We start from the raw sequence: 14292 nt of genomic DNA, 5'->3' as shown, positions 1-14292 counted from the left end.
GAGATGGACTCTATCTAGTGATCCGATAGCATCTCTATGACCCTTCCTACCATGTTTGTGTAAGTCATTGTACAGGCAAGAACGACACTAATCGGTCCCCGCCAAAATTAAGTACACAATCTCATCTCAATAATGTGAAGGTGTACCTCCCTCCTCGTGATAAAAAATTGATAGACAGTATTGTCAACTATAGGCATTGTTGTCTAGTGCCAAGATTTACCATATTTATCTACAAAGCTGGGAAATTATTCTCAAGAAGGGCACAAAACCTGCAGAAGAAGATAATGGCAATGTGAATACAATGTGTTGTCGCAATAAAAAAGAATAACATTTCAGTGTTGTCAACACAAAATTATATTCAGAACAAACCTATATATATATATATATATCTGTGTGTGTGTGTGTGTGTGTGTGTGTGTGTGTGTGTGTGTGTGTGTGTGTGTGTGTGTGTGTGTGTGTGTGTGTGTGTGTGTGTGTGTTCATGCAAAAGCTCAAAATTCCATTTGTGACCTCCTCGTGGATAACAAAAAATGTGGCATGTAAACCTATATGGCAAAAAACACAATGTTATAAAATACATAATGCATTTGAAAAACACACCATGTACTAATTTTAAAAATAGAATTGCAAAACACACTGTGTTCTAAATCACATGACAATTTCACATTTACAGATTTGGATATGCAATAAATAATACATGCATAAATGAATGTGACTACCTAGACACATCTATTATTGTTATCATTAATAGAAAAGTAAAGATAAATAAATAAGGCAAACAAAAAATTGTATGTACTAGCCTTTATTCTCCATAAACCATGAGTTGTGAACCCATGTTGTTGTCAACAAATAGATGCCAATGAGGACTTCTTGGCTAGAAGTTGAGGATGCTTTGTAAACATTGGACAAAAATGGAGGACACATCAAGAAAGTGTAAGTCATATTAACATTATGCACATGAATTTTCAAAAAAAGAGAGTTCGTAACAAACCAGTGTTCCTTGGAAAAGAGGTAATACCTACGATGTGCGGTCAGCCAGTTTGATGAGATTGGTTGTTGCCCTTCCTCCCCCTTTTATCATTGTAAGGGAATGTGAAAAACTCTGAATAAAGAACTTCAAGAGCCGAAGTGTGTTCCCTTTCACCATGCCTATGACACCTACAAAGTGCAACATGATCCCTACTTGCACTAAACCATGAATGCAATCAAACAGTGTGCGTTGCACCTGGATCCAAATTAGGACTGAAATCAAAAGGTAGTGCATTCAATTGCTACATATATGTCCTTAACTTTTAGACACAAGAATAGATGGGTTGCATTTGTGTTTCTGATTGTGGCCTTGTTTTTGACAACTTCTTCAAGAAATCAAGTGCTTCACTCCACATTATCATTGTGTGCATGGGTGAAACACCATGCGTGGGATATGGAGGAGACTGTTGAGGAGTAACAACATTAGATCTATTGTCTTTAATCACGTCAGGTGTGGCAGTGTGTACTGGATTTGTCACACATTGAGTAGTCTTTGGAACATGGTCACCTTCATTAATAATTTCAGACACTCATTTAATACCTTTCCAAAAATAAAAAATAAAAAAGAATATTACAATTGAGTAATTCTACACATGCAAGATTCAGTAGGCCATGGAAAAAAGAGTATAACAATATACACATACAAGAGTCAAATCCACCACCATCGCCTACATCCTTTTGCATGGCAGCAACCTTCAACATGTGCTTGCAAGTGCTTCTTGCAAACTCCAAGGACAAGCACAAACGTACAGGTCATGACCAAAAATTCTTACGACATACCAATTTGATGAAGATTGAATTTTCACCCAAAACCATCCACATTGACTATAATCAGCAACAACGTTAGCATCAGGGATTTCCCTTTCCCTCTCAATACTGCTCTGCAAATGGCACACCCTCTAGTTGCTGATAAAGCCATTTTGCTGCAATCTCTTATTATGTTTATATGATGGCTCAATTTTATGGGCAAGGGTATAGTATAGGTGATCCATTCACTTAGTGTATTTACCTTGACGATCACACATGTAGTGTGTCTTCAATTTGCAATGGTAAGACTCGATGGTAGCATTTATGTCCTGGTTGGCATGTGGGAAATGCCTGAAGTTTTTTGCCCACATCACTACAAACCATAAAGATAACAACTATGAATCCAAATGTATGTCATGCAGCATCAGATGGTCTATGAGAAAATAAAACAAAGCTACAGCTCACCTATACGTCCATTTCCTTGGCACCAAGTTCTATAGAAGTAGTCATGGAAATGAGGTTAATCACTAAAATAATCAAAGAAATTATCCAAATGGTGGATAGTTCTCTCTTCACTTTCATCCATTGCCATCATGATTGTCCCTAGGTGGTGAAATATCTCTAACGCCCTATCCTTCGAAGTGTACCTATACACATTCTTCAACCATGTGCGATGCACATGCCAAATACAAAGCAATACATGACACTCAAATACAACCCTTGCAAAAATTAAACAAAAGGGCATAAGAAATAAATCCAAGCACAATGAGACGTGTCATAATAATTAAGATGAAAAAATGCAACTAATAAAACATGACATATGGTATGGCTTGTATCTCTGCAGCGCAATCGTCGGTCAAAAAGGCATTGATCCTCCAATCAGGTCTGACCTACTTTCCTCATCATTGCAATTTCACCAACCAAGCCTAAGTGTCCTTTCTCTTGTTATGTGAGCACACTATGCATGCAACAGGCACCCCAAATTATTGTTCATTGAAAACTAGTAGTGAATACAATTGGTATTGTTTGGCAATCAATCAAACACAATCGTTAGCTCAAATAAGGGCAATGGGCAGCTAATCTCTGCACAAAATGGCACTATATACAATTTATAAAAATCCTCCAAGCATAAAGGCTTTTTGCATAGTTGTGAGTACCTAACTCTTCATGATCTGCATCCCTATAACATCACGAAAAATTGACATGAAAAACAACTATGTTTTGCAAATCTGGGAGTTTAATTTATTTTTTCTGTACTATTTTGTGTGGAGATTAACCACTACCATCAATGCATCCATATTTTTTAAAAAAACATAAATAAGAATGCATAGAAAGGATTTAGAGGATGTAACCCCATATTTATTGGTTGCAAAGGTGGAATCCATGGAAATAAACGAGTTGTGGGACTGTATGATCATCATGTTCAACATCCATGGAGTTTGGATCCCCATGATGAAAGGCTGGTCAGTGCGTTGAGGTGGTTGAAAATAAAAAAAATTAGCCACATCCTCTAATTGTCATAGCATGATACAATTGGACTCATTGGCATGCTTCTATGAGCACTTGGACTTCACCCTCCTCCATGCATTCAAGACATCCTTACATGTTAGGAATTCATCTCTCTTCCTCAACAAGGTACAAAAATGATGATCATATAGGTGTCTATCCATGATAGCATCAACACTAACATGCATTAGCAACAAGCTCTCAACATAACTTCTGCATTCAGCTAAAAGATTTGGAGAAAATTGGGAACATGGCTCTTTCATTATATCATCAACACCATGACAAAATTGACCATTTTCATCCACATGAAGCCTTTAATTAAATATCAGTATAGCTACATCCGGTCTACCTTTCATCACCTTAATGATAATGTGGCACCGATAGAGTAGTTTCTTTGTAAAGTGTCTTGCTCATTCCTTTGTGGGAGGATCATTCCTATGGTCATCTGGACCATATGCACACCAATAGCTGAAATGCATATTGTCATGTCAACAAACAATCTAAAGATGAGAAAATATTGCATACATATTACATGAATGATGCAATGTACTCACCATGAATGCATCATCATCAAGTGCTCTTTTAAGCTTCCATTATGCTTCTCATTCTGATGTGTACAGATAAATGTGGCTTTCGCACTTTCAACAAATAATTCTTGTGTAAGAAAATCATCCAATCTGTGAAGAGGAATTATTGCACAATGGTCAGTATGACCATCAGCTTCAACATCAATTGGACTCCAATGGATATTGTTGGCTGAAAAATGACCAACTCCATTCCCAACATCTTGAACTTGTAAGTCCACTAACAAATACCATTTGTGTTGTCTCCCCATCCTAATAACATATGCCACAGGAAAATATTCTCATGGATGCCAGACGTTATTGCTTCCCATAGGTGAAAGATAACATATAATAATAAATTAATTAATTAAAAACAACGTTGGTTCTCTATCCATAACAATTCAATAACACATTCAAATAGTTGTTTAGAGGTATTTCAATAATGTATTATTCCAATGGTAAATGTACTCATATCCTCCATCACTTTAGTGATTCACTCCTGCAATTTGTTAGATAGCTCAGATAACTAGAGGATAACTAAGAGGGGGGGTGAATCAGTGTTCACCGGATTATAGAACTTTAAGCATTTAAATCCTTATTACCGGAACACATAAACTTAATACCAGAATGCATAAACCAAATACTAGAATGAATGGTAAAGTATTTAAACATAATCATAAATCACAAAACAGTTGACATCCATCCATAACACATGACACCAAGATTTGTATGTGGAAAACCCGATAAAGGGAAAAACCATGGTGGGAAGCCTACCCACAGTCAGATAATAATTCTACAGTAAGTATGTGATTACAATATGAGGGGCCTACACATGTAGGAAGGCCAACAACCTAGAGTGCACTTGTCATCACAAAAAGGAGCCTCACTAACTACATAAATATCGGACTACAATCCGAAAAGAAGAGTGAACTACAAGTATAGCATCTCCAATGCTTGAGTACAGTTTTGGTTAAGCTCAATACTGGAGGCCTTAAACCTCTCTTACAAACCCAATTCGATCACCTATGACTGACCAAACCTTCTGCATATGATTACTATTGGGAAAAATGGTGTCTCAACCTTGCATTTATGTGAGGTTACTATTTATAGTAAGTTTTCATTTGAGCATGAAATGGTGCGAAACTCTCCCTGAAGCTTCTGGTTGGCTAGATAAGCATTCCGGTAAAGTTGCGTCGCAAGGTCACAGCTAGTTTTGAAGATATTAAAGTTTTCGTCTTGGAGGGGTGCGATAAAATGTTTAAACTTAATTTTGGAGGCTTTAGAGGCTCCGAAATGCCCTGAAAAGTGGCTGTAACCGGCGCAGCGGGTTACGAGGTGATAGAGCACTTCGCGAGCTTTCCGGCGCTTCAAATGGTTCGTCAATCAGACACCCGGTTCTCAAGTTATGGCCTCCGGAAGTTTGTACTCCTGAAATAGGAAAAATAATTTGTATCGGATACATAAATGAGCTGTAAAAGGGAGCGACACGTGTTGATGTGTGCTTTAACATGTCATAGAAGGGAGATAAGGTCGGCTACACCTTATTGGGTGGTTTTAGCCCATGGTTTTGTAATACCGTTTGACGGTTTCTTGTATTGTATCTCCTATTTATGAGGTGTGTGAGATAGAGGTTGTGTGTAAGAGTCTCATGGCTATTGAGTTGCCTCTGAATCTCTGATTAGTGGTACTCCTGCGAAGAGCTTGCTCTGCAAGTATGTTGTAATCTGTTTTTGATTGCTGAATAAAATATTGAGCTGCTTTTGGAGTGTGGGGTTTTTCTCCCGAAAGGGTTTTCCCCACGTAAATCACTGTGTTGTGGTATGAATGCTATTATATCTATTTCTATTTTCTGTAACTATTGTAACGATCTGAAAAAGTTTTGCATTACCCTCCTCTCAAGGTTAGCGTAGGAAGTTGTTTCCGCTACTTAACTTCCTTACAATTACAACATTATCTGCACATAGATCATCCCATAACCTTGATTTATCAAGCTATGATCTACAAAGAGATCTTACATCATATTTATACCAACCCAGGACCTAAACAATTAGGTCGGCCACCTAAAAGATAATACAATAAATTCATAACATAAACCCATAATCCAATGATCAACCAAGTCATTTTAGGCCGAAAATAATGTAAACCAATCATTAAATCCCACTGATAACGCATCAAGAACATCCTCCAACACGTTACAGAAATTGGTCCATAACCTAGATAATACCGGACCCAAAAAAGGTTGCCATAAACCAAAGCCAACACCACCGATGAACTAGAACATGAACAAGATAACCAACAACATCCTGCAAGCCATCTAGAAGCCACACCAACACCACTTATCACGTGCATTAAAATATCTTCAACAAAGCTCTGTCGATAAAACCCTTACCGGTGACCAAAAGGCTTACTAGAACAAATGATAGCTCCTAAGTCATCAAATCCAAAACCAAATGATCATGATACACATCTAAATAGCATGAATGGCAGATCTAAACTAGTTCCTCAAACCAAATCATACCAGATCCTACTGGATCAATATCATAATCAACCACTCTACCAGAACCAATCAAAAACCAGTAAACAACCAAAACAATCGGTGTTGTCATCAATGCAACAAATAATAAATTTCAAGTTGTCAACATAGTTAACCTTACATAACAATATCAATGTTTATATGTGTTATGAAAATGTTTCCTATGTATGTCATTCCATTGGTTCTATGAAAATAATAGCAGAAAAAAGAGAAATTGTTGCATTTTGTACATAAAATGTTGACTTAGTGATATAGAGAAATAAAGAAAGTATGTCACTGAAAAACACCCTAGCAAGTGTGGGTGGAAGGAGTGTAATTGGAAGATCAAATATTGTTCTACATAGTACATAATGACATTTTCCATCTAGGGATATTGGCCACCCCACATTGACATATTCCGAAGAATACATTGTCTCTTTGGGTTGACAACCTTGAATTTGGCAAGGACTAAATACCTTAAAAACACATATACAATGAATGCAACATCCTAGCCCTATGACCAATTTCCCCACATGAAATATGTTGGGAAAATGTGTGAATCCTTTCCAGTAATGTGAAATAAGTAACATTGATGCAAGAAAACTCAGATGTCAAAGAAATCATTGACATATATTCAAAAAATGAAATTGACAGTTCATAGAAACAAACAAAGCATAAAAAAGAATAACATCCTACAATCTATGTGTAGAATATGGCCAACAACATAACCTAAATGATACATCCTTCTAACGAGGTTTTCGAATACCAGTATCCCAGCAACTACTAACTACCTCTTTAAACATTCCATCAATCCAACATTGTAATCATATAGCTAGTTGCATCGAGGTAATTTTTGTTAAAGGGGTGTACAAACCTCATTTACCTGAGGAGATATTTTCACAAATCAAATGAATGGTTAAAATAAACATGCATTGTATGCCATCAAATACACCTCATATCATCCATGAACTTCACTTAGTCATATTATGAAAAATAATGTAATATACAACCTGCAAACCTCTATCATGAATTAGTTCAAGAACCTCCAATATGAGTCAACATACCATGTAGATGACTAACAAAATCGAAGAGCATATAACAAGAGAATGATATTGTGTTTCACATTTAAAATTGTTACATGGAAAGGATGAAAGGCATTTACACCAAAACCCATGCGATAACCTCCAAAACCCACATATGTCCATTGTTGCCACCAACCTCAATCATAAAGCTCATTGTTTTTATTTGTAGACATAAAGCTCAATCAGTAATAGAAAGGAGGGAAATCTTTAAAATATGGTGCATCCTACGAACGGTGACTATAAGTTGTGCATATAGTGAAGAGCATTCAACGATCAATCATCACCTCTCTCATTGGTTATGTATTTGATTTTGTGTAGTGAATGGAAAGAGGTGATCATGGTATACAAAGAATACAAGAATCATTTTTTTAAACAATGATCCAGTACCGCATTGTACAACTCAAGATTCCAGCACCACCAGAAAAAAATGGTAGTTTAGATAGGAGGTCTAGAAATGAGAATTCAGAGCCTGTCAAGAAATGCAACTACAGAAAATGCATTTTCATTAACTACCAAATATTGTTTGTGTTTGGTCTAGCTTTAATCAAAAATAGCTTAAGCCCATCTCTTGTGTTGGGCACTGAAACTATGCTTGAACATCATACAAACCAAAAACTTTATTTATGAGCATTGGAAAACATGAGTGGTTATCCTACCTACCATGTGTGTGAAAAGTGGAATAAGTATCTGCAAGTTATAAGACACAACACTTCAATTAAGTCATTATATGTATGGTTAGATAGATATAAGCATGAATAATAAAACCATCACAAATCAACCAATTTCCTTCTAAAAGATGCAAGTATAGACTTGCTCTCAGATTTGTATAAGCAATACCAGTGACTAGACTACACCAAGATGAAGGATTTAATCTATATGAGTATGAGATTAAGCTAAATGGATGCAAGATTATGCTAGATCGATGAATAGTAAGCTATATGAATTCAAGCAATCATAATTGAACTAAATATGCAAAAAGCTAAACTAAGATGCAATAATCTCAAAAAAGCAAGCACAATATCTTCAATGACTCCAGAGCAAAAACTGTATAATAACAATAAATCTCCAGGGTGTTTTGAATGACAGATGAAGGCTGAATTTATAGATAATCACAAGAGAGATCAAGAAAAAGCACAATTTAGGATAATTGAAATAATTGAGAGATCAGATTCAGTCAACCTTGAGATAGATTCCAATTATGGTGTGATTGAAATGCATTCAGATTATAAGTTTGAGTTTGCATTGGAGATAAAATTCAATTAATTCCATGCACTTGAGATAAAAATAGGTAATTCCATGCATATTTATTTGATTTATTCAAGAAAAAAAAATCAATGCAACTGAATTTCTTTTCTCAAAAGCTTTGAGTTCCAATTTAGAGAATGATTAATAATTCATTTAATTGTTTTTTCTGATTTCAAGTTCCCAATGTAGAAGAAGAAATAATATCTCAAGTTTGATTTCTCTCTCAATTCAATTCTTTTATTTTATTTTCAATTTAACAATTGCTTTGCATATTGATTCCTCTTTTGTAATAAATTAATTCCTTTTTTTAATATTAATGGCAAATTTATTAATTAATTAAATATGCTAGGATATTTAATAAATTAAACAAGATAATTGATCAAAATGATTTTCTTGGAATGGTTTAATTAATTAAATAAATATTTAATTAATATAGAATAATTCACTTGCCATGTGACATTTAATTATTAAAGAATTAATTAATTGTGTGCTGAAAGCTAATTTAATTGCCTCTAGTTAGAACCTTGGTGATGTTGTCAAGATTAGGGGCCCATGGTTTAGGTGACCATTTTTAGGTTATTACATTTTCCCCTCTTTGAATTAATGTGCGAGCAGCGCATTGGTTCAAAGAATAGTTGATGTCTAGGAGATACCTGTTCTGAACTTGATTGATCACGAACCAGGTGAAGAGTGAGGTGTTCAGCTTATTTTGAAGCAATGAAACTGAACAGAGTTGATTAAAGCGATACCGATCCCAAACTTGATTGAACTAGGACCAATGAAGAGCAAAGATACCGAACTTGAACTTGATTGATCAATAAGCAGATCTTACTAATCTAGAACTTGATTTAACTAGACAAAGTGAGAAAAGATAAAATCAATCTTGAACTTGATAGATCAAGACACGATGAGCGAAGATAAACTATCTAGCTTGATTTGATGTGATAAAACTGAACACCTACTTAGATTGAGCATGTGATCAAAGATACTCTTTAAACTTTTGATTGAGTTTAAATGAATAATAAGCTTGATGAAAAGTGATGAAACTGATTAATGTTAAGAGACTGATTCAGATGAAGGCAATATCAGCTTGATTTGAAGCGATGAAACTGATATGCCCCTAGAGATTGATTTGATTCAGATGAATTAGAAATCTCAACTTGATATGAAGCGATGAAGATGAGATTCCTCTAGCGATAAGAATTGTTTTGATTTTCTTTAGTTGAAAATATTTTTGCTCAACTTTTGATGAAGATTTGAAAATTTTCTTGACATACATTGACGATGTGAGGTCATGAGGTCATGAGTATGCCCCCTTGGGAGCAAAATCAAAAGATAGTGAGGGTACATGATTTTAGGCAATTGTTGGCAATGATAATGACTTGAGCACAAAGATTGAGTCAAAGGATCATTTGAAGATTCAGCAATGATTGATGGGAAATTGATGACAAATTGAAGAAAAGAATGAGAATGTGATGAAAGTGCTAAGTGGTCATAGTTGTGCGAAATTGACTAGAATAATGATCTCATATTTTAATTTTGATCCCAAAAATAGAATCAGGATGAGAAAATTAGCTAAGGGTACAATTTTCATGTCCATCGGAGCAAGTTGAAAAATTAGGGCTTTGGCTATATAAGGGGTCCAAGTGTCATTTTCAATTCATTTTAACCTCGCCAAGTTTGAAATTTGAAAAGCCCTCTGCAAAGAAAAATGGTGATTCTAATCCAGGAGCATCGACTCAAGCTCCAGAGATGTCATAATCAACCACGGAACTACGAGCTAGCGGTAGGAGACTAATCTTTTGCCTTTTTATTTCATCAATTTTGATTTTTTGTTGAATTTTTTCACTTTTTCATGGTGTTAAAAACCGGTCAGTGTTGTTTTGTCATGCGAGACGATATTGAGTCTCATACGACAAACTATCTTTTATTGTTTTATCATTTTAGCCCATTAGTTTTGTCGTCTAGGACCTCCCCAGGTATCGTACAAGTGTTTGCTTGATAGACCATTTTATCATGCAAATACATGTTGTTTATCATATGGAGTCTTTTGTCATGCTCTTTCTATTCCTGACACGTATGAGTTTCTGCTTAGACTATGAAATGTCATATGGAAAACATTGAGCATTTTTAAGGGTTCAAACATGAAAATTTGATTTTGCAATTGATCTATTTGGATTTGTGTGATGTTTAATTTGTTGTGTAGCGTAAATTGAATGATTTTCTGATGCTCTATTGTTTGATTCTTGCAGGTTCGGTTGCCACATGTCCTTTTTCGGTGCATCTATCCTCTAATGATGAGGCTAGTTTGTGAATTATCTGATGTTGATAGAGCACATATTGACCTGTGCGGGTTTACCCACTTATTAGATATGCTGAATATCTATGTGAATCACGGGATGCTTACTACACTAGTTGAGAGATTTAATTATGAGCATAACACCTTCCATTTACCATTTGAGGAGATGACCATCACTCAAAAGGATGTTTACAGGATATTGAGAATTCCATTTGTTGGGGATAAGGTCGACTATGATTCTGCTTAGTGTCCTAGTATATTATCCCTAAGATGCATATTTCATGATGAGGACATTCTTGAGCAGGCCATGACATGGGATGTGATGATGGCCAGGTATAGTGAGGAGTTTCCACTGGCATGTATCTTAGCAGCTTTCATTGGATGTTTCATCATGCCGGATAAGGGACAACAGGGATTTCTGTGTGGTTGGGCCAAGATATTGGAGAGACTTTTGGATCTATAGACGTATAAAAATTACCACTTTCCTAAATGAATATTTAATGTTCATTTTATCCTCATTCCTTTATTTAGTTAAATCTAATTTAATTAAATCATCCACATTCCTCTATTTGATTAAATAAATTATTCAATTTATTTATTTAAATTCAACTAAGCCTTTCATGTCATTTAATTGAATAAATAATTTAATTTTATTTAATCCCTTCTCTCTCCTTTTAATTAAATTTACATTTAATTAAATTGTTCACTTCAAATAAATAAATCTAATTTATTTAAATCCTCCACTTGCATCTATTTTGTTGAAATAAAGCAATTTATTTTAATTAAATACTATTTTCCACACCCACTTGCATTCTCCTACATCTCCCACTTGCCTCCTAACCCTCTTTCTAGATTCTTCTAGAACCTATATAATCCTAATCAATTAGCCTAAACCCTTCAATTATCCCCTTTCCCTAAATTTGAGGATGTCACTTCTCAAATTTGGAGTAAAGTCTTCCAAAGGCATTAAAGCCTTTATGCCTTCAACAAGCTAACTTGTTGAGTTCCCCCAAATTTAGAAGGACTCTTACAAATTTGTCCCCAAAGTCTTTCAAACCATTAATGGTTAACTAACCCTTTGTGGCATGGTTAGAGACTTTTTGCCTAACTCAGCCCTCATCTAACCATAGGGTCTCAGCAAGCATTCATTGCTTTGACCATGGTTATTCCTTTAACCCTTGCACAAGAGTTTATCCCTTGGATAAAAGATTTATCCAATGGGTAATCTTAACCTAATCTTAACCATTACCTCCTAGGGTAACCATGAGGTCTTCTCAAGCATTTAATGCTTCTTACATCTCCTCTCAAGCAATCTTATGTTGACAATTGTCACCATTTCATTAGTGAGAATTGTAAATATATATTGATAACTTTCAATCCTAACCCTTGATAGGATCATCCAATATTGACCATCCATTGTCATGTTTTTCCTATAAATAGAGCCCTCATTTACTCATTCTCATCATCCAAGTCTTTAGCATCACACTTATATGTATTTTTATCAAGCATTTAGTCTCTCTTTGAAATAGAAATAATCTAATAAACACTTTAGAAGCATTTCTATCATCATAAATAAATCATATAAACTAGTATATCATGTTAGGATAGTTCTTTTGCTACTCTTCTCATCTTATCATCATATCATCACTATTTTAATTCATATTTGTTAAAATCATGCATAGTTAGGATTGCATTCATGTTAGATTTATCAAAAGCATCCCTCATTCTCATGATTGTCATCCCTAAGTCACTTTGCTCAGTTATCTAAGAGCTAAGGCATTGGCTTGAGGGGCTTTGTGAGATAGAGAATAATGGAACATCACTTGGGAAGTTGAGCTATTCCATATAGCTCCATAACTTGCAACAAGAGTCCCATTGGTGTGTGGACTAGTCATTGATTTCGTAATTCTTGTTTCATTGCACCGCTTTTCCCGCATACATTTTTGGCGCCCACCATGGGGCATAACCCCATTTATCAAATCATTTTTGATACAGGACTAACTCTGCAGGTAGGCAGAAAACCTGAATTAGCATGTGGTGAGCATCCTCTAGTGCATCTGGTCTATACTTTAGTGCATTTGGCAAACTGTTTAGTGCTTTGGAACCATCTTTTAGCGCTTAAATACTTAATTTTAGCGCATAACATTTTTGTTGTTTCTTGTAGATCTCAGCGCTTTAATAAAACAGTCTAGCGCACCTAGACAATAGTTTAGCACATCGGGGCCTTCGGCTAGCACATCAGTGCCTTTCTGTAGTGCATTAGTTTCATTCTCTAGCGCATAACAGACATAGACAAAAATAAAATTTGTAACCAAGGCTTAAATTAGACTTGTAGAAGTCCACAAAAACACTTTTTTTTAATTACTAATTGGTTTTACTGCAGGTCACTAACAAATTCTTTATAGGGCTTGGAAGATGTGTTTCTTTTATTTTACTAAAGTTTAGGCTTGGAGTTTTATTTTGTATTTCTAACTTTGTTAAGTTAGTTGTATTAAATTTTCTTTATTTCTTTATTGAGTAAAATTGAACTCACCTTTCATTTTGGGGTACTTAAAAAGAACAACAAATAAGAATCATTCTTGCTTTCTTAGGGATAAAAATGCTTCATTTTGGAAGCTATAAAAAGAACCAACAATCTTTACTTTGGCTAATGTTTTAAAAAAGAACCTCACCATCCTTTGGTGTTTAAAAGGATTCACTTTATTTTGCAAATTAAAAGAACCTCATTTTTTTTAAGGGTTTTTGAGGAAAACCAAAAGAGGGAAGTCCTTCCCCTTTATTGATTTCATTTTGTTGACCAACCTGGGCACTTTGCTTTGTTGACCATGATTTTAATACTTAGCTTAGAATATCATTGATTTGGGAACTAAAACGAACACCATGCTTTTTGGATCAACATCTCCAAATAGAAGTTAGAAAAGTCATTGATTTAAAAGTTTAAAAAAAAAGATTGTTTGCCTTGTCTAAAAAATGGAAGGTATATGTTCTTCCTTTAATTAGGTGATCAAAAATCCAAACCACTCTTATGCTTTCTTCATTTCAAGCATTTAATTCCTTTAGCGGGCTTTCCCTCCCAAGGAGCCAAAAACTCTTAAAGCCATTTTTGGTCGGTGTGAGGGGAACGACCTAAGTGGGGAATGACTTTAACGCCAAGTGTTCCAACCCACTCTAATCAAAAGTGGAGGGTGACGAAAGTCCCTTTCAATGGTTTTGCACAGCAATTAGCCTTCTCCCAGTATCTTTATGATACCTGAAGCCTTTGTTCTAAAGGTTGGGAAACCTCTTGAGGGATTTTATCATTGACGGCCG

Source organism: Cryptomeria japonica, chromosome 8, assembly GCF_030272615.1.
Source record: "Cryptomeria japonica chromosome 8, Sugi_1.0, whole genome shotgun sequence".
NCBI classification, from domain to species: Eukaryota; Viridiplantae; Streptophyta; class Pinopsida; order Cupressales; family Cupressaceae; genus Cryptomeria; species Cryptomeria japonica.
The sequence above is the reverse complement of the archived record's forward strand: the minus strand, read 5'-3'. Positions refer to the sequence as shown.